This window comes from Rattus norvegicus, chromosome 10, assembly GCF_021556685.1.
Source record: "Rattus norvegicus strain SHRSP/BbbUtx chromosome 10, alternate assembly SHRSP_T2T, whole genome shotgun sequence".
In the NCBI taxonomy this organism is placed as follows: Eukaryota; Metazoa; Chordata; class Mammalia; order Rodentia; family Muridae; genus Rattus; species Rattus norvegicus.
The window spans coordinates 66,737,676-66,764,371 of NC_141543.1; the positions used below are offsets into that span (position 1 = coordinate 66,737,676).

At 47.9% G+C, this 26,696-nt stretch overlaps 1 protein-coding gene across 18 annotated transcripts in view; it reads right to left on the reverse strand.

The window, feature by feature from the left end:
- Rph3al (rabphilin 3A-like (without C2 domains)) overlaps positions 1-26,696 on the reverse strand; it is a 143,652-nt gene that overhangs the window by 108,340 nt on the left and 8,616 nt on the right. For 6 of the 18 annotated variants that reach the window (XR_015630177.1, XR_015630173.1, XR_015630179.1 and 3 more), the window contains exon 1: positions 3,841-3,961. The exons of 11 other annotated variants lie outside the window; for them this stretch is intronic. The gene's annotated coding sequence lies outside the window, so the exon portion shown is untranslated. 18 annotated transcript variants of the gene reach the window in all.

Here is a 26,696-nt window from a genome sequence, read left to right on the forward strand (position 1 = left end):
CCTTATGCCCTCCAGCAGACAGGCGCCTTGCTGACAAAACATCCCTGTAGGATGTTAGCGCTAGAACACGTTCTGTATGTAACTCCCAAGCCTCTCCTGGCCAGGCGGCCTGATCTCTGTCTGAGCTTCTGAAAAATGAGATGGTCACCATCTTCGATGTATCTTTCACTTTAACTCACTCTATTTCTGGAAGTATTTTTTTTTTCTTTTTTTTTCCGGAGCTGGGGACCGAACCCAGGGTCTTGCGCTTGCTAGGCAAGTACTCTACCACTGAGCTAAATCCCCAACCCCGAAGTATTTTTTTTTTAAGAATCCACTTTTAACAATATAGCAGGTGTCATTTATGGATCCTACTGTATCATTCAGTCAGGCATGGTGGCATATGACTGTAATCCCAACAGTCATGCAGCCATGAGGCAGAGACAGGAAGATCAAAAATTCAGGGCTGGCTTGGACTACAGGAAATCTTGTCTTAAAAAAAAAACTTTAAACTGCTCTGATCAAAAACATGCTTTTTCTGCTCCACAGGTAAAAAAAAAAAACAAAAAACAAAACAAAAATAACAACAACAAACCCACTGCAGAAAACAAAAACAAAACCAAAACTCTTCCCCAATGGGAAGTGTCTTGACTGCTGTCAACACATCTCTACACTGTCACCCCATTCTGAGAGCTTTTATGTTGATGGGCAAGGGACCCTCATCACTCTAGAGTGTTTTGTGTCTTTCTCTAATGTCCCCCCATCCCACAGTACCCACCATGCCCTCTCTGGGGACACAGAAATGTATTTCTTTTGCTTACTTGCTAATTTCCACAAGGTCCCTGGAGAAGGGTCGCCTCTACTGTGTCTGCTCTGAACACTAGTATGTGTGGCAGGGAGCATGGGATGAATCTGGAATGAACCAGACAACAATAGTGAATGCTGGGACTATGTGGCCTAGGGCACAGAGAAGGCACAGTGACAGAAGACCCCCACCCTGCCACAGGCCGAGGACCTACAGGGTAGGAGGAGGAAGGAAGGAAGGCTTCCTTGAAGTGGAGGAGCCTGCTTGGCATCTGGCAAGTGGGCTGGCTTTCCAGGGATAGCCAGCCTCCCAGCGGCTGGGGTGTGGGGGGGTGGAAAGGGAGCCTGTTGGAGAGCCAGAAAGGGACACAGAGAACTAGATTGGTGGGCATGAAGGAAACCTGTTGGCAGGGCAGTGACTGTACCAGCCTGAGTTCACCAGGCTCTTGGCACCAACTCTGGGCAGAGCAGGGACTCCAGAGAGCCATGAAAACAGCAAGGCTACCCCTATTCTCAAGCTTCCCCAGAAGTAAGGCTGCACATAAAGAGGATGGCATGGCCTGCTGTGCTTTCTTTACTCAACATCCGGGTCAAGGAGGACAGCCAAGTGACCGGCTCCACCACAAGCATCCCAAAAGGCAAATATCCACATCAATCCTTTAGGTGCCTGGAATTATTTTTAAAAATTAAAATAATGCTTTTCCAGCCAAATGGAGGGGGCACACGCCTTTAATCCCAGCACTCCAGTGGCAGAGGCAGGTGGATCTCTGAGTCTGGTCTACAGAGTGAATTCTTGGACAGCCAGGGCTACACAATGAAACCCTATCCCACCAAAATAATGATGACAGTTTTCCCACCCTAAGGAATATCTTCCAGCCAGGCCAGAGCAGAGCCCAAGCTTAAACTGACACCACCCTTACGTTTTACCTACAGCACCAGTCGAATCAGCACTCCAAAATGTTGCTGCCTGGAACAGACACCTGCATTTCACAGCCCTGCACCCTGCAGTGGCAGCGGCCCCCACATTCACAGAGGAACAGAATGATTTATGTTCCCAGGTAGAAGATTTGCCCATGGTCTGGTTACTAGGGACAACGCAGGCACACAGTTTGGAATGGATCCGTATGGCCCACCCACTGTATCACCTGGACTAGGTAGGCCTCCCCTGCTGCCTGGCACAGAGAAGGCCCTCTAGGGGAAAGGGTGAATGCCTGGGTTTTTTTTTGTTTTTTGTTTTTTAAGCAAAGCTGGTGCCTGAACTGAGTGACTCTTCACACGGGAAGGAAGAAATGGGACAGTAATAAACAAACAAATAAAAGGTGACCCGGGAGGGAGCACACAGGCCCTGCTGATGAATGAAATCCTGACCCTGGGCTCTCAGCCAGGCAGGGCTGTCCGAACCAAACCTGGGCAGGAAACTGCACACTTCCTGGTCTAGCCACAGAAAAGCTTCCTTCAGCTCACCCCACCCACTTCCCTCACAGCATTCCAGAACATTCTGTGCTAGGCCTGGAGGCACCAGGGGCTGTCACCGGGCCCCTCCTTCCCTGTCCTTTTCCCAGGACATGCAGAACAGGCCATCCCAGACAGCCCCCAGCTCCAGGCTTCTGGTCTGCAACCAAGCTCCACACAGTTTGTAACCCACAGATCAAGGCTGGTCTCATCTGCCTCAGACCTGACTCTTCCAGCTGCAGGCGGCCAGAGTCAGCAGGAGATGAACTGAAGGGATATGGCCCTAGCTTGGCCTCATAATAGCACTTTTACTTAAGCCCCAGTGTGGTCATCCTGACTCCAAGTCCTGGTATCCATCACAACGAGACTCTTCAAGGATAATCATGAGCCAGTCTTCTCTTTAAACTCCTTCAGTGGCTCCTGATGCTTCCTGGAGAGTCTACACCCAGAGACTGGCGGCTCCTTATAATACAGGTCAATTTGCCCTCCAGCCCTCCATGGTCTTATCCATTACAATTCAAACGGACCACACCAAGATCTGTGGCCACCTCCCTAGACCTAGAAACCCAGTCTTTCTCCCCCTCCTAGCTCCACCTCATTGGTCCTGCCCCTCCCCCTTTGCTTTTCCGCTTCTTTCTGGAAGGTTGCCACCAAGCCTCGGTGGGTCCAATACTATTATTCATCTCATATTTTCCTTTAAATCAATTCATTCTCAAGTCTGTTTTCAAAGGAAACTTCTTCTCCACCCTAAGTAGAAAACCACATCATGTGTGTAAAGAGAAGACTATCAGGAGGTTCTAATTACATTGAAATACAAGGTCCTTCCTGGGTTCGAATCTCAGCATGGTCAAACAAAATGCCCATGTTGGCAAATGATTGGTAAAATGCCTTAAAAGCCCATCTCTCAGCTGGGCAGAGGCAGGTGGATATCTGAGATTGAGGCCAGCGTGATCTATATAGTGAGTTCTAGGACAGTCAGGGCTACGCAGAGAAACCCTGTCTCGAAAACAAACAAAACCAGCCCATTTCCCTGGTACTTCAAACTTAGCTGTATTCTAATAAACATGGTTTTTCCTTGAATATTTATCTTTGTCTCTGGGACCCTTGGCGTTTGGCCCTGTCTCGTGGTTATCTGGGGATTTTTTTTTTCAGTTTTATGATAGCTGACCTCAAAGGTGAACACCAGACATATACACCCTAACCCATCTCTCACTCCTACACAGAGCTCAGCTTGTCACGAGCATGCATCCAGTGAAGGAGTCTGGACTGCTACCTACATAGGCCCCTTCTCCACCTGCTGTTCAACTTTCCACCAAAACTCAGAAGCCATCCACCCAGGACCTCACATCCGTCCTGTCCACTGGAGTACAAAGGATGGTACAGACAGAATGCAGCGTCTGAGGCGGAGGCTCCTGGCTCTCCTCCAGCCCACTGCCTTTCTACTGCCAGGCACGTCTCTGTGAACCATTTACCACACACTTTCCCAGCCTGGCACACCCCTTCCCTACAGCAGAATCTGGAAAAGCCCCTGCAGGCACTAGACAGGCATGACACACAAAGATAGCTTCATGGGTCCTTAGTACCAGGAGAACCAGAAGCACCTACCAGGAAGCAATGGGCCCAGTCGAGCGAGGGTTACAGGGAGCCCCAGCAAAAGGAGGGCCTCTCTTGTGTGGTGGTTGCCAAGGGTGACCCAGGTGCTGCTCGTCAACAGTTGAGCCACTCTGACTTAACTCAATAAGTAACAGCTCTTCAAGGCCCAGCTGGAGCCAAACCCAGGCCTGGATTCTCTCTGCCTAGGGCAGGGAAGCTGGGCCAAACCACCCCACCACTATTGTACTGGAGACCAAGTCCCACAGCGGCAGCAGCTGACAGACAATTGTAGGGTGTTTCCCACCCAAGGCAGGGCCTTCAGGGACGGCCTCCATCCCCTGGGGGATGTGTTTTCAGTCCGGACACATACAAACTGCAAGATGTTGTCATTTCTTGAGACAGGATCTTGCTGAATAGCCCAGGCTGGAACCCAGGATCCTATTGCTTCAGCCTTCAAAGTGATTGGAATTATAAACACATGTGACCTGACAGCACCCAAGGGTTTATGTGTGTGCTGTTGTTAGAAAGGGCTTAGATTCTAGACATTTCTCAAGAGTTATTATCAGTCCTGGTGGGACCCAAGCCATGAGCATCACAGAGCTTCCCAGAGCGTCCAGGGCCAGCGGTAGAGCCTCTCGCTGTGGCTTCTTAAGAAGGTAAATCTAACCCAGATCGTTTGACCAGGGCGGTAGAAGAACAGACGCTCAAAAGCAGCTGGCCCAGTACAGGGTTAGTGAGGCAGCCCGATGCAAGCCGGAGCGTGGTCCAGCCATTATGTCTACGTTTGAGTCTGGAAGATGACAAGGGGCTCACTACTGACCTTTTCATAACAGACAATCTAGTAAAGGAAGAAAATGTTTTCTAGCAATCTTATCCCCATGGAGATTTTTAAAAAGTTCTAAGACGGGCTGGAGAGATGGCTCAGTGGTTAAGAGCACTGACTGCTCTTCCAGAGGTCCTGAGTTCAAATCCCAGCAACCACATGGTGGTTCACAACCATCTGTAATGAGATCTGATGCCCTCTTCTGGTGTGTCTGAAGACAGCTACAGTGTAGTTATATATAATAAATAAATAAACCTTAAAAAAAAAAGTTCTAAGACGAGAGACCAATGGACACAATCACCCAGAGCTTCTCAAATGGGGTTCCAAGGAACTTGTCCTGGCAGGTTTTTGTGTCAACTCGACACAAGCTAGAGTCATCAGGAACCTTGGTTGAGGAAATGCCTCCATGAGATCCAGCTGTAAGATATTTTCTCAATTGGTGATCAATGTGAGAGGGCCTAACTCATGATGGGTGGTGCCATCCCTGGGCTGGTGGTCCTGGGTTCTATAAGAAAGCCGACTCAGCAAGCCATGATGGCCAAGCCAGTGATCAGCACCTCTCCATGGCCTCTGCTCCTGTCTCCAGGTCCTGGCCTCTGTGAGTTCCTGTCCTGACTTCTTTTGGTGATGAAGCACAATATGGAAGTGTAAGCTGAATACACACTTTCCTCCTCAACCTGCTTTTGGGTCACGGTGCTTCATCACAATTGAAACCCTAACTAAGAGAGAATCCAAGGACACTGATATGATCCGAGGACACTGTGGAAGATGGGAAGGGAGTGGGCAGCTTCCCAACCCAACCACAGGGCGATGTATGATGGTGCGTGCCCAATCCCAGCACTTGAGAGACAGAAGTAGATGGATTTCTATGAGTTTGAAGCTATCCTGGTATACACCCTGAGTTTTCAGGCTGCATAGTAAGACCTTGTCTTAAAAATAAAACAAAGGGGTTGGGGATTTAGCTCAGTGGTAGAGCGCTTGCCTAGGAAGCGCAAGGCCCTGGGTTCGGTCCCCAGCTCCGAAAAAAAGAACCAAAAAAATAAATAAATAAATAAATAAATAAAACAAAGTAAAAACCAAAGAAACAACCCAGCCAGTTCAGGCTTCCAGAGAAGACTCCACTTATCTGGAGAAGAGGGTCCAGAGTTTAAATTGCATCTCAGTGGGGTGGAATGTAGCTCCTGGCGGAACCTCACCCTAGTACACAGAGACCCCAAGTTCCATTTCCACACAGAAAATTAGAAAACACTGTGGCAGTCTCAGTTTCAAGCGGTGGATTAAGAAGCAGGATTAGGAAGGCACACCTCCCTCCTCTGGTGCATTTGTGATGGCTTTTCCAGAGAGCTTAGCTCAGGAGGGTTCTGATTTACTGATGGATTAGTCCCTCCATAGATTCAAAATACAATGGCATTATAGCAAGGTAGCAAAGTGGGGAGGGGCCTTACTAGAGGAAGCAGGTCACAGAGGGTATATCCCGGGGGCTATATCTTGTCCTGAACCCTTATTACCTTCCCCTCGGTACCCCTAAGAAATAAAGAAAGCTCTTGCCACGTGCTTCCCCTGCCATGATGCTCCATCCATGGAGCCAAATGGTGCATCAAACTCTCTGAAACCCTGAGCGCAAACAGACTGTCCCCCTCTTTAAAGTTGTCTTTCTGGGGTATCTGTTACAGCAGCAAGAGAAAAGCAACTCATACGAAGATGAAAAGAGAAAAGCAAAAACCCAGTGAAGCCCCTTAAGGGGGAAGGTGAGAGAAGCTCCCAGGGCTTGTGGGGTGCAGCTGCCACAGAGCAGCAAGACTAGGAAGTTGCTGTGCGCGTGCAGAGAGCTCCGAAGCCATACCGGGTGCCTCCTTTGTCAGGGCTCAGCCTGGCAGCTCTGTCCCGTCCCTGCATGTCCACCCACAAAATAGACTTGTTCACAAACTAGAGGTGACCCCCAACATCCGGTTGAAATCTGAGCTGAGAGTAGCATCCCAAAGAGACTGTGACCCTGGCAAGGAGAGGTAGCAGAGGCCAAGGGGTGCTAGGACCAGCATCCTGGGACACAAGCATGTTAGGGAAAAGCTATTTTCCCCAAGCATAGCAGCTTATCACATGTGAAGGTGCCGTGTGAGGGATTTCCCACACAGGAAGCCTCCATGAGAAGGCCTAAGATGCCCTTTACGCAAAAGCATGAAGATTACTAGCGTTCACACTGTGTACCCCAGAACTGTGGCAATGCTAAGCAGATCATAGCCTTAATTCAACCCTGCAGCACCAAGGTCCAGACAGCTGTGCATCTTGGGCTGGGAAGACAATTCTACCTTTAGCAAAGCAAAGGCCAGGGGCTTCTGCTAGCTCTAGGTGAAGGACAACCATCTTGCCTGCCCAGCTTCCTTCTTCAGGATTAAGTAACCAGGTTGTCCTCCTGGCTTCTTCCTCCTTAGGGTTGGACATGACTGGAGAACCTATTAAGATATCCATCACCCTCTTCCACTTCCTGGAGAGTGGCTGGCCCAAGGCTGCAGGTGACCTAGGCCAGGGTTTGTCTTCTCTGGGTTACTGAGAAGTATACCTTTCATGACGGTGAGCTGTGGTAACAGTGTTGTCGTGGGGAGCAAACAGTGCTGGTGGTGCTGGCATGGGAAATCCTGTGGCCATCTTGCCCCCTCTCAGAAGCAGCCAGTCTGGAAATGATGCTTAGGGAAGCCAACAGAAGAAGACAAATATGCCTGAAGATATTGTCAGTCACTGGGTGCAGCCAAGCCTGACCCACTTTTACAGTTCCCAGGTTGCCAGACTCACAGAGTCCCATTTCTGCTTTTGAGCTGGACTCTTATTTGTGATTGATCACGAACTCTGAGAAAATCACCTAGGCAGAAAGGAGAAGGCAGCAGAACTCATACACATGCTAAATTGCTTCAGCTCTGGTGGGGAGCTGTCTGTTCCTGCAGCTAACTCTCCTCTGAGGTCTGGCTGAGAGACACCATGGCAGAGATCCCTCCAATCTCCAGTGTTCATTCTTTGCTCTTCTGCTGTAGCCATGGGGCCCAAAGAGAGATCCAGCTCCATGTGCTTTCTCTGTGGTCCCGGGATGGTCTGACCTGTCTCTTCAAATCACACCTATGTCTCCAATGATCCCCAAGAGAGATCCTGTTCTAGGCTCATCCCAGACCTCGGCCCATCTCCCAGGTTGTACACTGAGACTGTGCCATCCACTTCTGACCACCCCTTGTCTTCCAGAGACTGCACCCAGAATGATCACTGCAAAGAAACAGCCTTGCTGACAGGACCCTGAGTGCCCCTGGCTTAACACACTGGCTTAAGCACCAGTAAGTCCTTTCCTAAGGACGAAGGGGCAGGGGCCAGTTATCTTCTCCAGGAGGATGACGTGATTACTTATACCTGAAGAAGGAAGCTGGACAGGTAGAATGGCTGTCCATCACATACTGACAGCAGAGGCCCTGACCTTCGCTTTGCTAAAGTTAGCCTTCTCCTCCCAGCCCACACTGCAGGCACCAGCACGGGGCTCCGCCATCACTGCTTGCTCACTCTCTAAACAGAAAAGCAAACGCTAAATTGCTTAATCCACGAACACGCAAAGTTTGCAAGAAGGAGGCAAAGATGATAAATGGCAATTTATATAGGAAACGTAAGTAATTTGATAATTAATACTCATAGGGAATGAAGTTGATAACTTGCTCTGACACTTTAAAAAGCTCAAGCGAAGGCTGGAAAGATGGCTCAGTAAGTACAAATCACTTACTATGCCAGCATGATGACCTGAGTCAGAATCCCCAGAACCCATGTAAAGGCCAGATGCAGCTGTGCAATCATCTGTGATTTCAGAGCTCCTAAGGAGAAATGGGAGGTGGAGACAGGAAAACCCCCACATCTTAGTTACTTATCCCAATGCTACAGTAAATGATGCTTTGGATGAGAACAGCCCTCAAAGGCTCATATATGATGTGAGCTTGATGGTGCTTGGTTCTGGTTTGGTGGAACTGTTTGGGAAGGATTAGGAGGTGTGGCCTTACTGGACGAGGTGTGTCATGGAGGGATGGAGTGGAGGGAGCATGGATCAGGTTTCAAAAACCCAAGATGCTCCAAATTAGCTCTCTCTACCTGCCTCCTACCCGCAGTTAAGGATTTAATCTCTCAGCTAGTGTGTCAGGGCCATGCCTGCTTGGCTATTGTCCTACTCACAGCCATGATGGTCACAGACCTCTGAAATGCAATAAACTCTTCTATAAGTTGCCTTGGCCATGCTGTCTTATCACAATAGAAAAGCAGGACACTAAAATTCTGACAAAATGCAACTTACAAAAGGAAGGGTTTCTTTTGGCTCACAGTCGAAGGATAAAGTCCATCGTGGTGGAGTCGTAATGGCAAGGGCTTGAGGTGGCTGGTCACAGTGCATCCACTGTCAGGAAGTGGAGAAAGATGAGGGCTAATGCCCTGTTAGCTTTGCTCTCCTTATGTGATTCAAGACCCAAGCCCACGGAATAGTGTTATACACTCTCTAGATGGTTCTTCCCACCTCAATTAAACTAATCTATATAAATTTATATAGACGAATAATCTATGTAAGTTTATATGAACTAATTTCATAAGCATGGTCAGAGACTAAATCTAAATAATTCCTCCCGGGTGAGCCTAAAGATATGTCCCCTCAGTGACTCCAAATCCTGCCATGTTGACAATCAGGACTCAACATCAAACCCAGGAAGCTCAAGGTCCTCTAACCTGGTGCACTAAAGTACTCTAGCCTGGGTAGACGTGGAAATATAAGAGAGACTCTGTTTCTAACAAGGTGGAAGGTGAGGTCTGATACCCAAGGCTGTCCCTCAGAGCTCCACATGCATACCATGGCATGCCTGCACCCACATTCATGCTTACGAAGGAGCGTGTGCACACACACGGAAGCTCAAGAGAACCGAGTGTGGTGGCCCATGCCTGTGTCCCAGCATTAGGGAGGTAGAAGCATGAGGGTCATGAGTTCAAAGGTCACTCTTTGTTACAGGGTGAGTTCAAAGCTAGCCTGGGCTACATGAGAACCTATTGTGAAGAAAGAAAGGAAAGGAGAGAGGGAGGATATGTGTGTGTGTGTGTGTGTGTGTGTGTGTGTGTGTGTGTGTGTGAGAGAGAGAGAGAGAGAGAGAGAGAGAGAGAGAGAGGATAAAAGGAAAACAAAAGATCCAAGGGGAGAAGTGAGGAGAACAGTCTGCAAAATAAAAGCATTAGAGGAAACTTGGTGAAGGCATGTTACAAACACACGTTTGTGTTACACATGCAGTGTTATTCTGTGGATTAACTGTAAAATGTCCTTCTGAGGGGTAGTCTGGGGCAGTGGGGCAGTGGTTGGCACGACAGAACTAAAGCTGCTGTAGATGGGGTTGCTCCTCAGGTCAGTGGGTGCAGGGGAGTCAAGATGCTGTGCATTCTGCTGGGGTAAGGCCCCTTTAATCCTAGGCCCTATTTTCCAGATTTTTCCCACGATATTCTAAAGAGCCCCCACTCCAGTCTCAGGTGGCTGTCTACTCGAATGCTCCATCAGTCTCTGATCTGCCACCTTTGCTCACACTAGAGAGCAAGTAGGCTCTGTAGTGACAATTTTGGAATTTTGGGTTCTTCTTAAAAACACAGAAATATTATATGGTTTCATTTTAATCCCAGGTATAGGATATGGACTGGCCTCAGATTGTCCACAGCAGATGACTATGATTTGCCTCACGCTCTGGCTAGGGGCATGGTGTTGCCAGCTGCAGATAGTTTCTGCGATTGACTTTGGAATTCTGGGGACTTTTCAGAGGGTGTGTAAATGCTAGGGCTCCAATAGGTGGGTTAACAGCTCTTGGCCACAGTTTAAGTAATTGTGCAGAAGCAAGAAGAAGAAACTAGATATCCCTACGGCAACGATCAAACTTGTCCCAGGGAATTCGATGTCCCTACTCAGCCGGTTATAGTCTAAGGATAACATCGCACCCTTTTCCCAACCCGGCTTTATTCGGGGATCTCTTTCCTTTCCCCTCTATCCTTCTTTCTCTCTTATATAGTGTTAGGCGGTTGAAAGGATAGAAGAAAAGGGGTGGAGAGGGGTAGAAGAAAGAAGAACCCACAAAACAGCTGAAGAACAGCTACAGGGTTTCACATAGCATGCACATTCTAGATGAGTGCTAATGTCTGCCCGGAGTGTTATGCTTAGGAAAGTGGAGCGACCCTTGTTTCAGAGTGGAAATGGTCAGTGCTGTCTACGGTGGGCGCAGGAGGAGAGCGGTGGTACCTGCACACCACATGCTTTCCATGTTTTCGGTCATACATTTTACTCCTCACTGAGGGGCCAAGTGAGAGATTTCCTTCAGATCTAATGTGGTCTGGTGTCTCTATGCTTATAGATCTCACAAACCACTGATATTTTCTTCCTGCCTTGGTTACCCATCAGAGTTAAAAGTCTGACTCATAGTAAAATGTATTGAACTCTATGGCATATGTGTGTGTGTGTGTGTGTGTGTGTGTGTGTGTGTGTTTGTGTTTGACGTCATTTTGGTTAATCTCTATTTTTTCTGATCTTATTTTTATGAGCTTCTATTTAACTACATATGCTCACAGAAACAGATAACATTAATGTGTCTATTCACATACTATTATCTCTACACAGGTCTGGTACATAGCACCAACTTTATCTTCTTAATAAATACATATTTGTACCCTTCTTATAGATGACACGTGGAGAAGCATATATTCTCTGGGCATTCTCACTTTTTCCATGCAACATGATGGAATATTGAGTGGATAGATAAGTATATAGATGGAAAACTGGAAAAAAAAACAGCAAAACAGAAGGCACACAGTCTTTGCCTGAAAATGTCAGAGTACAGTTGGACCCAGGAAAGAACAGGGCACCAGCAATCAGACACCAGGCTATCCATGAAGAGCTTGTCAGCTACTCTGCTGGGAGCGGGGAAACCCACATAGCCACCCCTCCCCGCCCAGCCACTCTGAGGTTTTATCAACCCTCCAGCACAGCCTGCCCCCACCCCTTCCACTCAGCGGTAGCAAATTAAATGCAGAGGTTGGTGGCTGTGAGTCCGCACCAGCTCCGTGCACAGGGCTGACAATTAGTATTGGAGGCAACATTCTAGAAAGACAACAGCATCGAGCCATGAATAATGAGACAGTAAACTATGCGGTCTCCTTATAAATGCTGCAGGAATTCTAAGCGAAAAGAGCCCCCAACCTGCGTCTGCATTCAGACTGCCTCTGTCCCGCTCTGATGTCTGAGAGCAGCCGAGGACTGGAGAACTCCTAAGCTTTGCTTCTCCCAGCAAGAGAGGAAACCCCAGCTAAGATCAATCACACTGCTCAGGACCAGAGACTTGGCCCCCAGCATGAAGGGCCAGGTCCTGGCAGCCCCCTGACCCCGGTGTACCCATAGAAAAGGTGCCACAGCGTGTGGCCTCTGTGGACCAGCTGAAAGAGAAAGATGAGCCAGGGCCAGAAGCAGCGGGGCAGTGTGGGCAGCTGCCCCTCACACAGCCTCCCACAGACTTCACAGCCAGTCCCCATCCTCTTCAGTCCCCAGTTATAAACCTATTTATTCCAAGATCACCAGGGCTCTGCATTTCAAACAGCAGGCAAAAAGGAGACAATGGTTTGACTGCGTTCCTTTTCAATAAAATTTTCAGGAGGACACAGGCCAGGCCTTTCTTTTCTGGGGTAACTAACAATTTGCAAAGGTAGTCAGTCTGAGTTTCGACATTCTAGAATCTTACCAGCCCAGTAAAGGGCTAAAAAAGCAGAGAAGGGAAGAGGGAAGGTTGTGTCTGCGAATGGATTCAAGTGACAGAACCTTGTGTAGTTAGTTCCTCAGAGCGAGACTATGCTTTGTTTACCAAGTAGGGGTAAGGGGGAACCTTTTACAATAAGGTAACCTGGCATCCTGTCTGATGGCGTAGCCACCACCAGGCATGGCCTCAGAAGCTCTGACTTTAGACTGTGACCAACCAGCCCCCTCAGGCCATACCCAGGCCAAGTTAGCATATCCAAGTCCTTCCCTTAATAACCTGGGAAATCGTGGGTGTGGCAGTGGGGGCTAGGCTACAGCGCAGTGAGCATGAAGCCCTGGGTAGATCTCCTGCAGCCAAAGAGTGGGGTTGGTGGGGACGGGTTGACACTGAGCCATATGCTCAGCCCTGAGAAACAGGGTCTGCAGGGTTAAGAGAGAAGGGAGCCAGGGCAGAGGCAAGCAGACAGGAAGCAGACACCTGGCTTCCCACTAGCACACAGGCCCCTTTCAGTCCTCCAGGGTCTGGGTGGGCGGAGCTACCTCAGCTTTGTGAGCTGCCCCAGAGCCTGGGATCCTTCTTTTTGTTCAATTGTCACCACATTCGTAACCAGCCCAGGCCAGCCAGGTACCCAGCAGCCTGCCTCACGTGACACGCTGTTCCCCTGCTACCCCTGCAACCCAGAGTGAAGATGACCTGGGGGTGTTCAGACCAGCACTAGGGGGAGCAGAGGATTTGTGCACCAGGCTGGCTGCCAGGTCTGTCTCCACCAGCAAGGTGACCTTGAACACCAAACCTTCTGAAATGCCGTTCTTTGTGTTTGGGCTGCAGCTCCCCACCCCACCCCAGCCCCCTAGATCTTCCTCTGCACCCCTGCAGTCAGTCATCCTAGCTACTGTCACAGTGAGCTTCCCAAAAGGCCGGTCCTAGCATGCAGCCATGGGCTTGAAATCACCCGGATGGCTTCCTATTGCTGTTTGTATAAAACCAAACGTTTCCCACACACCTGAGGCCTCCGAGTGTCCTTTAATGTCACATTCCTCCCTTGGGCCCTCAGGGACCCTGATACAATCTTTTTTTTTTTTTTTTTTTTTTTTGGTTCTTTTTTTCGGAGCTGGGGACCGAACCCAGGGCCTTGCGCTTCCTAGGCAAGCGCTCTACCACTGAGCTAAATCCCCAACCCCCCCCCCCCCCCCCGATACAATCTTGTTCACCTAATTATCTGTGTTAAAATTTTTTGTTGTCTTTTTTTTTAGCACCCTTATGGAGATACAGTTCACAAGTCGTGAAGCTCACCCCTTTAAAGTTTTCAGATAGCCCAGTGGGTTTCTGCATAGTCACAGAGCTGTGGGACTGATGTCTCCAGGGTTGGGTTTCAGGACATTTTCAGTGCCCCAGAAAGAAAGCATTAGCAGTCACTCCGGTCTCCCTTCTCAGCCCCTGGAAAAGACTGATCTACTTTCTGTCTGTCTTGTGGATTTGCATATTCTGGGTGCTGCATATAAATGGAGTCATACAATACATGACCTTTTTATTCTTATTTCTTTTTTTTTTCCCCCAGTCCTAATCTTTATGACTTTTCTCCTTTGCTTGCTTTGGGTTTAGATTTCTGTTCCTTTCCTGGTTTCTTACAGCAGAAGATTATTGACCTGAGGCCTTTCCTCTTTTTTAATATAGATGTCCACAACTATTTATTCTGTAAGCCTTAAAGATTCCTTAAACTTTAATTATCTTAGTGTGTGTGTGTGTGTGTGTGTGTGTGTGTGTGTGTGTGTGTGTGGCCAGAGGCATCTGATGCCCTGGAGCTGGAGTTACAAGCAGTTGTGAGCTTCCTGACATGGGTGCTGCTAATGGAACCCCTGTCCTGTGGAAGAGCAGTCGGTGTTCTTAACTGTTGAGCCATCTCTCCAGTTTTTCATAAGCTTTAAAATGTTACCCATTCTTTGTTGTCCTAAAGCACTTTCTAGTTTCACTTGGGAGTTCTTCCTTTAGTATTTAGAAGAAATTATTTTCCACATATTTGTGAATTCCCCCAATTTCCTGTAGCTCCGAAGTTCTAACTTACATTTTAGTATAGTGACAGAATGTACTTTTATGACTTCAACCTCTTTTAATGTATTGAGATGTGTTTCCCAGCCTCACGTGCAGTTGCTCTTGGGACAGTGCTTCATGTAGACTTACAAAGAACCAACTGCTGTCAGGTGGTATTGAGGAACCTTACAATTAAGGTAGCAGTCCCCTTTGACAGGATGGCTTTCTGGGCTTGGTGCAAAATGGGGGACTCCCTCTCTCAGCAGGGCTTCCCTGTCTCTGCCTGCCTTTGTCTGGAGAGTGTCCCTGAACACAGGTGGCTGGCTTTGTCTGAAAAATGACCTTGTACAGAGCTCTCTGCAAGACTGCATAACTGGGCACACACACCCCACTATGGCTTCTGTCCCCATGATAATTAGGTGCTGTACTATAACCAATCTGCCCTTCCTCCTCACTTGATGCCATGACCAATTAGCCCTTTCTACCCATAACCCTAAAAAAGCCTTCAGATACCCTATCCCTAAAACAATAAAGTAGCCCACATGCAGCCAGCTCCAGAGCATTCTGTTGCTCTCTGCCTGACTCCTTTCTCCCCTCACCACCAGCCTGAGGTGAGAAAGGGCGGGGCCACTCGGTGGAGTACTTTCTAGATGTCTGTTAAGCCTCATTGGTTTATAGAGTCAAGTCTCTTATTTCCTTATTGAGCCTCTGCCTACTTGTGCATCTATCATTGCAAGTGAGACCTTGAATCCAGGAATGGTGGCATGGAGTGCAACCCCAAGGCCACCCTGTGCCATACAACAAGCTCTCTGAAGCCAGAAGCACGTGAATCTCTGTGAGTTTGAGTCCAATCAGATCTACATAGGGAGTTCCAGGCCAGTGGAGGCTACCCAGTGAAACCCTGTCTCAAAATTACAATGTGATAAATAATTAGAAATAAATAAAGTGAAAGACCCGAAGTCAGCCTGCAACTATCGTTGAATCCCATTCTCTCCCACCATTACTGTTACATTTGCTCTCTGTAGTTTCGGGGTCTGTTACTGGGTAAATGTATATTTATACGTATTAGCATTTCCTGATGGACTGGCTTTTTAGCATCTTGAATGTCCTCATTCACTTCAGTAACAATGTGTGTGTAAAGTGTGTGTGCAAACGTCACTGTGCACACATGGGGAGTCCAAGAACAGGACCTCAGGTACCGGCCTCTTCTGTTCTCCACTTTGTCCCCTTGAGGCTGAAGGTCTCTCACTGAGCCTGAAGCTCCATTTGGGCGAGAATGTAAGGAGAGTAAACTCCCAAAATCCCCTTTTCTCTGACACCCGGCACTGGGGTTATAGGCATGCGTGGCCATGCCCAACCTTTACATGGGTTCTGGGGAGTGAACTCAAGCCCCCATCTTTGCACCGCAAGCACTCCCACCTCCTAAGACATCTTCCTTCTAGTAACCAGCCTTGTCCCTCGCCCACCCACCACAGTGCTGGTGGTGCACAGACCAGGCAAGCACCCCACCACTGAACTTCATTCCCAGGCATGGTTTTTGTCTTAAAGTCTGTTCTATCTGATACCTTATAAAAACTTCCACCCTCTTTTACATTTCCTGTATGTGTGCATATGCACAGACGTGTATTCACGGGGATGCGTGCATCCCATGGCATGCATGTGGAGGTTGGGCAGAGGACATCTTCCAGGAATTGTTCCTCTCCTTCCACCAGTGGAGGCTGAACTGAAGTGGTCAGGCTTTGAGGCAAGTGCTTTTATCAATGGCCATCTAGCTGGGCCCCTTATGTTAATATTTTTAATATAACTTTTCATTAATCATTAATCTTTTATTACATTTTAAGCTAGTTCCTAACCGGTCACTTCAGAGATTACAATTACAGATTATAATTTTAATTATAGTGTGTGTGTGTGTGTGTGTGTGTGTGTGTGTGTCTGTGTGTGTGTCTGTGTGTCTGTGTGCACGCGTGTTGTTAGGGATCAAACCCAGGGCTGTGCTTGTGCTAGGCAAATTCTCTCTCACCGAGCCACATCACCACTCCTTTCAGTTAGTATTTTAATTTAAAACCAGGCAGCTTAGATGAACACTGACTTAGTTGCAGTAAAATACAAAAGCTTTTCTCTACTACACAGTAGGCACAATGTTGCTTCAGTTGACAAGGACCACGCACGGCAGCGGTCCCTTACAACTGCATCCCCTCGTAAGAGGGTAACCATCTCAGTTCGTGCACACTCTATGCTGTCCACACAGTGATTAGCCTCCCGGAGCCTGTGCGTGCTAAGTGAAACGTGACTCAACTCCCTTCCCTCCTCTCTCCTGGGCCATTATTGTCATACAAAGTATCTTGTATGGCATAAGCCTATTAGCAGTTTTATTACTTCTTTATACAGTAGTCTTAGTATGGAAGAACTATAAACAAGACGTACTTATGCCTTGCCAGGTGGTCTTTCTTTTCTCACTCGGATTTGAGTCACTCTGTAGCATCCTTTACAGTACAGCCCTAGAATGCATCTTAGAATTTCTTAGAATATCTGCTAATGACAGCTTTTCCCATTTTTTGTTTTTGTTTTTTAAAGACACGGTATCTCTGTGTAGCCTTGACTATCCTGGGACTCGCTCTGTAGACCAGGCTGACCTTCGAACTCACAGAGATCTGCCTGCTTCAGTCTCCCGAGTACTGGGGTTAAAGCCGTGCACCGCCACCACGCTGCCAACTCTGTTTTTTTTTTTTTTTTAAATAACTTATCTGACATGTTTTGTTTCTCCTTCATTTTATTTCTTTATTTGTATTTTGTATTTTATGTGTATGGATGTTTTGCCTCCACACATGTCTGTGCCCCATGCATGGTGCCAGCAGAGGCCAGAAGAAGGCGTCAGATCCACTGGACTCAGAGTTACTTATAGTTGTGAGTCACCATGTGGGTCTGGGACTAGAACCAGGGTTCTCTGGAAGATCAGTTGGTCCCCTAACCACTGAGCCACTTCTCCAAGCCCTACTGAAGGTCAGCCTTTTAGAATTAAAGACTTCCGATAGAGAGTTGGGGATTTGGCTCAGTGGTAGAGCGCTTGCCTAGGAAGCGCAAGGCACTGGGTTTGGTCCCCAGCTCCGGTCCCCAGCTCCGGTCCCTAGCTCCGGTCCCCAGCTCCCGGGGGGGGGGGGGGGACTTTAAGACTTCCGATGGACAGTCTCTCCATCAGCAAGGTTGCCACTGCTTTCTCACTCTGCCTAGCACTAAACATTTTAAGCCGCTCCTGTGTTTTTAAAGCATTTGTTTATTTACATGTGTGCATGCACACATGAGCACCATGGTACTCACAACTGGAGCTCACAAGATAACTTATGAAAATTGGTTCTTTCCTTCCCTGTGTGCATTCTGGGAGTTGAACTCAAGCTATCTGTCTTGGTGGCAAATGACTTTACCCTCTGAGCTGTGTTGCTAACCCAGCAGTAACTTCCTAATGAGGGTTACTTGCCTCATTTCTTTTTTTGATTATTATTATATCACAGGGTCTCACTATGTAGTACAGGCTAACCTTGCACCTATAAACCCCAGCTCCACCTTTCCTGCCTAATTATTAAGGAACTTAAAAAACCCCACTCATATTTATATGAGTACACTGTTGCTATCTTCACACACACCAGAAGAGGGCATCAGATCCCATTACAGATGGTTGTGAGTCACCATGTGGTTGCTGGGAATTGAACTCAGGACCTCTGGAGGAGCAGTCAGTGCTCTTAACCGCTGAGCCATCTCTCCAGCCCCCTTATTAAGGAACTTTAATGCATCAATTGAGCCCTCAGCCATCTCTTCCTCCCTGGACAAGGTTGGGCTCATTGACACCTGCAGTCTTGAGCTCTGTAATTCTCGTTCGTAGTGATTATCACGAATGTAGCTGGGTAACGAGTGGTCGGTGTAGCCTTTGCTGGGTTCTCCATTATTTCCATCATTCGAATCTAAGCTCCAGAGGACGAACAGAACCGGGCACACTGGAGACGTCCAATAAATGCTGAGCAACGAATGACTGAAACAACACTAAACAGCCGTTTCCGGATGTGGTCTTCTGGGAAATGTACTTCCCTGCCCGACAGAATTCGGGTCTGATCACGTGACTTGTTTTGGCCAATGGGATGCTTGTGACTACGATGGGGGTGGGGGCGGGGGAGGGTGGCCTGACATACTTTATGACTGAGCTAGCTCCTTGCATTCCTGTCCGCATCACCCCAAGTCAAACAAGCCTTGCGTGGTCACTGGTCCAGGTGGGTTGAGAGACACATAGGTTGGACTTTGAAACTACTCTCTGTGGGAAACCAACCACAGTTCACTGTAAACAGCCTAGTGAGACCTCTTTTGACTCACAGACCGAGAAATAAACACTTGTTGCGGAAGTCAGCAGGTTGGAGTGATTATGCTAAGTGCTGTGGCACGAGATGAAGGGGAGAGCCTGCAGAACCTGCAGACCGGAAGATCTCCTAGGGACACCTCTTTGGTGTGTCCCTCATGGGGCCCCGTAGGGTGGCAGATTGTCCAGGTAGTCCTACACCCCCTGCTACCAGAGTTTCCAGTTCCTTCTCTTGCTGACTGCCCCCAGGGCCATCCCAGAAGCCCAAACCAACAGCCTAGGGTCTGCGTTCCCACACATTTAGCAGAACTCACAGGATCAGCTTCCCAGAATTCTTTGATTCTGCTACATCCCTAGAAGCTGTAGTGTAGCTACTAAAGACCTAGCATGGTGCCAGGCAAACAACAGGGGCATTACTGGACTGAGGCTGGGGACAGGGCTCAGTGGCAGAATGTTTGCACAGAATGCACAAGGCCAAAGATTTGATACTCAGAACACTCTCTCTCTCTCTCTCTCTCTCTCTCTCTCTCTCTCTCTCTCTCTCACACACACACACACACACACACACACACCACACACTATCTGCAATTCATCTGCTGTGTGGCTACAGAATGTTCTGCATTCTCACCCGTTTAAAACAGACCTTTTGCTGCCTCTGCTTATACCTCAGAGTAACAGGATCCAGACACACTCATGTATATTGAGTCAGTATGTGGCGGTGCATGTATTTATGTGGTGCAAATGTACAACTGCCTATTTCAAGGAGGACTGGAAGCAATTCAGGGGCTAAATGCTATAAAAAATAAACAAGGGCCAAAGTGAGTGGGGAGGAAGCCAAAGCGATGTCTCCAGAAACGCCACAGTGAGGCCGTACATCAAGTCTGACTCAGAGCACTCAGCTGCCCCAGAAATGGGGTGAGCACTAAGGCCATGCAATGTCACTTACAATCAGACAAGGGTGGTTCTGAGCATGAACCCCATTCACAGTGATTCCAGGTGCAAAAGGACACCCCCAGGGCAGAGTGGGAACATCCTAATACTAACTCTGCCATCCCCATGGGCAGAGAGCTCTTCTGACTGTGTAACACATGGCTTCTCATTATGGCTATGCCACTACTGTAGATAACCAGTTTACAGATGAAGAAATTAGAGGAAACCCTCGCAGAGAGCCCCTGAGAATGGAAGCAATAGAATCAGGTTGAAATCTCCAGTCAGAGCCCTCTTCCCATGAGCCGCTTAGCTACATTCCCACTGGCCAACATCCTCAGACCAGAGGACTAGACCACTCTGGTCCAGCCCTCCCCAGACAGAGACTTAATTCTCTTCACTCCTAGAGATCTGTCTGGAGATGGCCACTACTGGCCTTGCCTACAGGTCAGGATCCTGTAACATCTGGTGGCTCCCTGCAAACCGCCTGCCGGGATTCCCACCTGACAGGTTTTGCAACTCCACCTGCAACTAGTTGCAACTTACAAGTCTCTTCTTGACTTGTACACCCCAAGCAGGTTCCATTTCCAGCTGAGCCTTCTCCTGGTGTACACACTCTTCTGACTTATTTCCATGTGCTGTCTGTCCCCAGACCAAAGCCAGCACCCCAAGGGTCCCCTGTTCCGCATCTGTTAGTAGAGCTCACATCTGAGAATATCACACAGTGATCCTTCTTAAAGGTCATGGACGCCAAAGTGCAAGCCTCTGACTATGCCCTGTGCTTAGGCTCTGGACATCAGATCGGCAACGTGCAGGGTCAGCACACAGTTGCATCCTTGCTGCTCCTGGCCTTTTCTTTCCACCCTGACCCCTTGGTGTGAGCTGGATAAGGACTTTCAAGTCCACAATTGCGATCACGATTTCCTATGGAGGCTCTGAATTCCCAAGTATTCCAATCTGCTAAGTTATTAGTATTTCCAGATCATTCTACCAAGGGTGACTCACTTCCCCTTGACACCAGAACCTGAGAATGAAGTCAGGGAAGTCTAAGGCCAGCCTAGACTACAGGGCACTTCTGCACACAATCATAAACAATGTTTCTATGGGGACATCTCCATGTCAGACACTTAGAAACCATAGTAATAGCCAGGCATGGTGGCAGATCCCTATAACCCCAGCACCAGGGGGGTTGGGCAAGAGTAAATTTCAGGCCAGCCTGCCTCACAGATTCTGCCTCAAACAAAGGGGAAACAAGCAATCCTCATAGAACCCTGGAACTAAAATAAGATAAGTTTCAACCTTCTTTAGTAAACTGCCACCATAAACCAACCACTCAGTTCAAAGCTGTCTCCCACATGGGGTCCCCATATGGCACCCAACCTACAGAAGGCACCATGTCCACAACCAGCGACAACTTTAGCCAAGCAAGATGCTCACAGCACAGACCTATTCAGTAGTACCTAAGAGAAAGCTAGGATCGTGTAACATTGAAATCTGAACCCCTAAGGCAATGTGGGTCTTTGGGGAGTGATTAGGCCATGAGATTAATGATCCCATAAAAGACGCCCCAGGGGATAGGGAGACACTCAGCTGGTAAAGCGCTTGCCATGCCAGTGTGATAATCTGATTTTGGACCCCGAGCACCCATGAAAGAAAAGCAGAGAGTTGTGGGGTCCAACTGTAATCCCACTGCTGGCGAACACAGAGGCAGGCAGGAGGATATCTGGGGTCGGGGGGGGGGGTTGGCCAACAAGTCTTGCAAAATCAGCAAGCTCTGGGTTCAGCGAAGGATCCCTTTTCAAAAATAAGATGTTTAGGGAGCCTCTTGGACAACCTAACCAGCAATTCAAAAGGCAGCCTCTTATGCTGCTACTGGGGATTTTGTTAGGTGGTCTTTGGCTCCTGGGAGGAACATTGTCAGCCCAGATGAGAAAATTTCACTTAAATTATATATGTATATTTATACATAGAATTAGATTATTATAGTGTTTTTTTTTAAAGATAGGTAGTTGGTAGTATGATTCCTTATATCCCCTATTGCTGTTGCCCCTGGTAGTCACTCGGAAGCGGAAGCTAAGTCTCTACTGCTAAAGATACAATTTCACATACAGAGCTTCCGAAGTTCCCAAGCTGGAACTGACCTAAAAACTAGCTTCATGGTACAAGTAGGTGCTGTGAAAGCTTCCAAGGGAGGATGCAACTAACAGTCCTACCCAGCTGTGACTCATACGAATGACAACCCATGGTAAATAACCCCAAGGGTGCAGTAGTGGCACACATAGCTTGGGGGTAACCAACAACTCTATAATTGGACTTAAGACCTGCTCAACAGGCTGGAGAGATGGCTCAGTGGTTAAGAGCACTGACTGCTCTTCCAGAGGTCCTGAGTTCAATTCCCAGCAACCACATGGTGGCTCACAACCATCTGTAATGGGATCTGATGCCCTCTTCTGGTGTGTCTGAAGACAGCTACAGTGTACCCAGATATATAAAATAAATCAATCTTAAAAAAAAAAAAAAAGAAAGAAAAGAAAAGAAAGACCTGCTTAACCACAGGCTCAATCGTGCCAAGTACTGGAAACCTAGCTCAACGTCATAGATCTTGGAGAGGAACCTACGAGCACTACTTTACTAAGCCTGAGTGCAGTCCAAACATTGGTCCTTATGTCCACAGCTAAGTGTAGTCTTCACTCCTCATCAAGGAAACTTCTTCCCGTAACGGATGGAGAAAACCACAACCAATCAAAATGCAGAGTTGCGGATCTACCGGTCCCCGTGGGTACAGCTACAACGCTCCCCCACCTAAGGCTCAGGGAACACTCTGGAAGAGCAGACAGAAGATCTGGGGAATGGACCGTGGAGCAGCACGGCCAGCTGTGTGAGCCACGAGACAACTGGGGCAGCTTACCACAGGGGCTCGGGATAATTTCATATTCATCTCTGACCTTTCCTTGGCCAGCCTCTCCCACGGTCCCTTGCCCTTGATCAAATACTCTCCCAGACCTTGACATTAACCAGGACAAGCACTGTGACAAGTCAGAAGCCAGCTGAAATTGGGTCGTTCCCTGTCACCAACCTGTGTGATTTAATGACATTAAAAAGAAGAGGAAGGAAGAAAGCAGAAGAATTCATTTCCTTTTTTACTTTTAGAAGACACTGCTCAGAGCACAGCATTTAGACAGGAACCTTCTAGAGCACGCAGTCCCTGGGATGGTGGGGGCAGAACGACTTTTGTTGGAACCCTGGCTCTGACCCCTGACCCCCAACACTGCCTCATCTGATGTGCTGTCCATTAAGGAGAGACAGGGTGAACCTAGACTCCAAAAATGAACTGTGGAAAATAACATTAACTCCTACAGTCCTCCTTCTAAGTTAAGCCAGTGTTCTTCATTAGCTTGCCACAGGGGACTGAGAGAAAATTGTTTTAAAACTCGGAACTGAATTTAAACTAAGTAAGGAAAAAACCAACAATAACAAAACCCCCACCAAGACCAGATGTTTAAAGCAGTTTGCCACTAACTTTCGGAAACTCTGGAGGAAGACTAGGATCAAACCCAGGGCTTGTACACACTACACAAGCATATCCACCAATTTGTTCCTAGCTGGTTGTGAACTTTTCCAGTTAATTTTATTTTTTTAAAGATTTCATTTTATTTGAGTGCCTGTGAGCATCTGTCATGTGTTTGTGTGTGCAGGTGGCCACAGAGGAAAGAAGAAGGTGTCAGATCTGTGGAATTGGAGCTGGGACAGGGTCTCTTGATGTAGCCCTGACTGGCTAAAAAAAATCAGTGTGTGGGCCAGGCTGTCCTTTGTCTCACAGAAATCCACCTGCCTCCGCCTCTCTAGTTCTGGATTAAAAGTGTGTACCACAATTGAAAGCCAGCTGCCAGTTAACCCTTTTCTCCTTTAATTTTTTATTTTATTTTATGTATATCAGTGTTTTTCCTCTGTGCATGTGTATGCACCGCACGTGTATATAATATTGGTAAAGGTCAGAAAAGGGTGTCAGATGGCCTGGAACTGGAGCTACAAATAGTTGCAAGTCACCATGTGCCAGGAATTGAACCCAGGTCCTTTACAACAGTAGCATGTGCCCTAAGCACAGAACAATCTCTCTAGTCCTTCCTGTTAACCAATAAGTGATTGCCTCCTTGAGAGTTTAGCTAATCAGCCCAAGAATACAACTGTCTAAATAGAGTTGTCACAGGCCTCTGGATACCGCTCCAGAGAGTAGAGCAGTCACCTAGGACGTAGAAGGCCCTAGGTTCACTCCCTAGCATCAAAACACAAAACAAACAAACAAAAGCCACACAGATACTAAAAACGGATCATATAAAAACCTTGGGTTTGGTATTAAGCATTTGTCAACTGATTTACAGTCAGCGCTTAGCAATGTGAGAGGCTCACGCCACTGCCTTTGGTTCTAGTTATCGTATGTGCGTTGTTGTATAAATGAAGCGGCCTGGGCCTCAACCCTCAGGAGAACAGGACCAGAAACAAACACTGGGTTTTAGCTGGTGTGGGCTCTCTGAAGAATCCAACATTTTATTCTTCAAAAGATGCTATTAAGATAGTGAAAAGTCAGAGAAGAATTCACAACGTAGAAGTAGGTGTTAAATCGTCGCCACCACGGGAATGCGAGAGGATCTGCTGAGAATCAGTGAGAATCTAACGGGTAAAGGGGGGTAAAGGAAAACACAGGAGGGTAAGTGAGGAAACAAACAGCCCCCCATAAGCACCGCACCCCTACGAAAACCAACGCACTACCGTATAAACTACAAGGAGAGATCCATGCACTTGGGTCCGGTGGCACAAACTCAAAGTGTGGATGATGTGAGAGGGGGAGCAGGTACCCTGGAAGGAACACAGAGCTTCAGACTTCCAGGAACAATGGTATGTGACTGTGATCCCTGTTCTTCCACTCTTGGGGACAACAGCCCAGAGAAGCTTGCACCTGGAAAGGATGCTGGCCCCAGCCTAGGAAGATGCAAATAGCCCAGTGTCCATCTGCAAACGGAAGGGACGGACAAGGTGAGCATTTTACTTACAGTCATAAAAAGGAAGCTACAGCAATGGGCAAGGATAGAATAAGCCTCAGAACACACACACATACACGCACACGCACACGCACTCACACATGCACATGCATGCACACGCCCACGCAAGCACACACCAACGAGGCTGTTAAGTGGAATACATCCGACTCTACTCACAAGTACTCAAATGCATGCAAAAACCAAACCACATCAAAGCTATAAACCGATGTAGTTAAGCTGTAAAGAGCAGTTAACGATTATATATAGCATTCCGGTCAGCATGTCCCCTGGGGACAGGGTGGATATATTGTTTAAGGAGAGATATAAAATCGTGTGTAAGTGGAAGACTACTCAGCTATTGAAAACAAGGGCATCATGACTTTTGCAGGTAAATGGATGGAACTAGAAAATATCATCCTATGTGAGGTAACCTCGACCCCAAAAGACATGCATGCATGGTATGTACTCCTAAGTGGACATTAGCCATAAAGTACAGGATACCCATGCTACAGTCCTCAGACTCAGAGAATCTAAATAACAAGGAAGGCCCAAGGGAGGATGCTTGAATCTCACACAGAAGGGGAAATAAGATAGCTATCGAAGGTGGATGGAGGAGAGAACTGAGTGGGAGAGGGGAAGGAGATCAGGTGTAGGGAGAGCAGAGGAGAGAGAACAAAAATCAGTGGTGGGCAAGGTGGTAGGAGGAGGCATCTCTAGGATATGCCAGAGACCTGGGATAGGGGGCCAGGGAGCCTATGGAGGGGTGACTCTAGCTGAGACTCCTGGCAGTGGGGGATGTGGACCCTCAAGTGGCACCAAATCCTGTAGTCAGACAGGACGCCCAGTAGAGGGATAAGAACAGCAAACCCACTCATGAAACCAAATTGAGACCCATCCCATGGACAAGAGCCAATCCCAGACACTGCTAATGATACTCTGTTATACTTGCAGATAGGATCCTAGCATAACTGTCCGCTGAGAGGCTCCACCCAGCAGCTGACTGAAACAGATGCAGAGACCCAAGCCAAACAGTAGAGGGAGCTTGGGGAGTCTTGTGAAAGAGCTGGTGGAAGGATTGAGGGACCCAGAGATTATAGGAATCCCACAGGAAGACCAACAGAGTCCAGTAACCTGGACCCTTGGGGGCTCCCAGAAACTAAACCACCAACCAAAGAGGGAGTGTGGCTTGGACCTAGCACCTACACAGACACAGACACAGACACAGACAGACACACACACACACGAACACGCACATGCACACACATACACACACACATGAACACGCACATGCACACACAGCACACACATACACACACATGCAAACACGCACATGCACACATACACACACATGCACGCGCGCGCGCGCGCACACACACACACACACACACGTAGCAGATGTGCAGCTTGGTTTTCATGCAAGTCCCCTGACAACTGGAGTGGGGGCTGTGACTGAATTTGTTGCCTAACTGTGGATCTTATTCCTCTAACTGGGCTACCTTGCTTGCCTCTGTGGAAAAGGATGACCCTAGTCTGCAGTGACTTGATGTACCAGGGTGGGGGGATACCCAAGGGAGATCCCCCCTCTCTCAGATAAGAAGGGGAAGGGGAGAAGCTGTGTGTGTGTGTGTTGGGGGGGTGACTGGGACAAAAGAGGGCTGATATTGGGAAATAAAGTGAATAAATAAACAATTAATGAAGAAAAGCAGGGGTTGGGGATTTAGCTCAGTGGTAGAGCACTTGCCTAACAAGAACAAGGCCCTGGGCTCGGTCCCCAGCTCCGAAAAAAAAAAAAAAAGAAAAGGAAAAAAAGCAGTGTGCAAAGTCAGGAATATACATGTCTGCCTTACCAGTCTGTTCGAACTGTTCATTATATGCACTGTATTCCTAAGAGCAACAAACCTAACATCTCGAGGCTGGCAGGATGGCTCAGTAAGCCACCCAGCCTG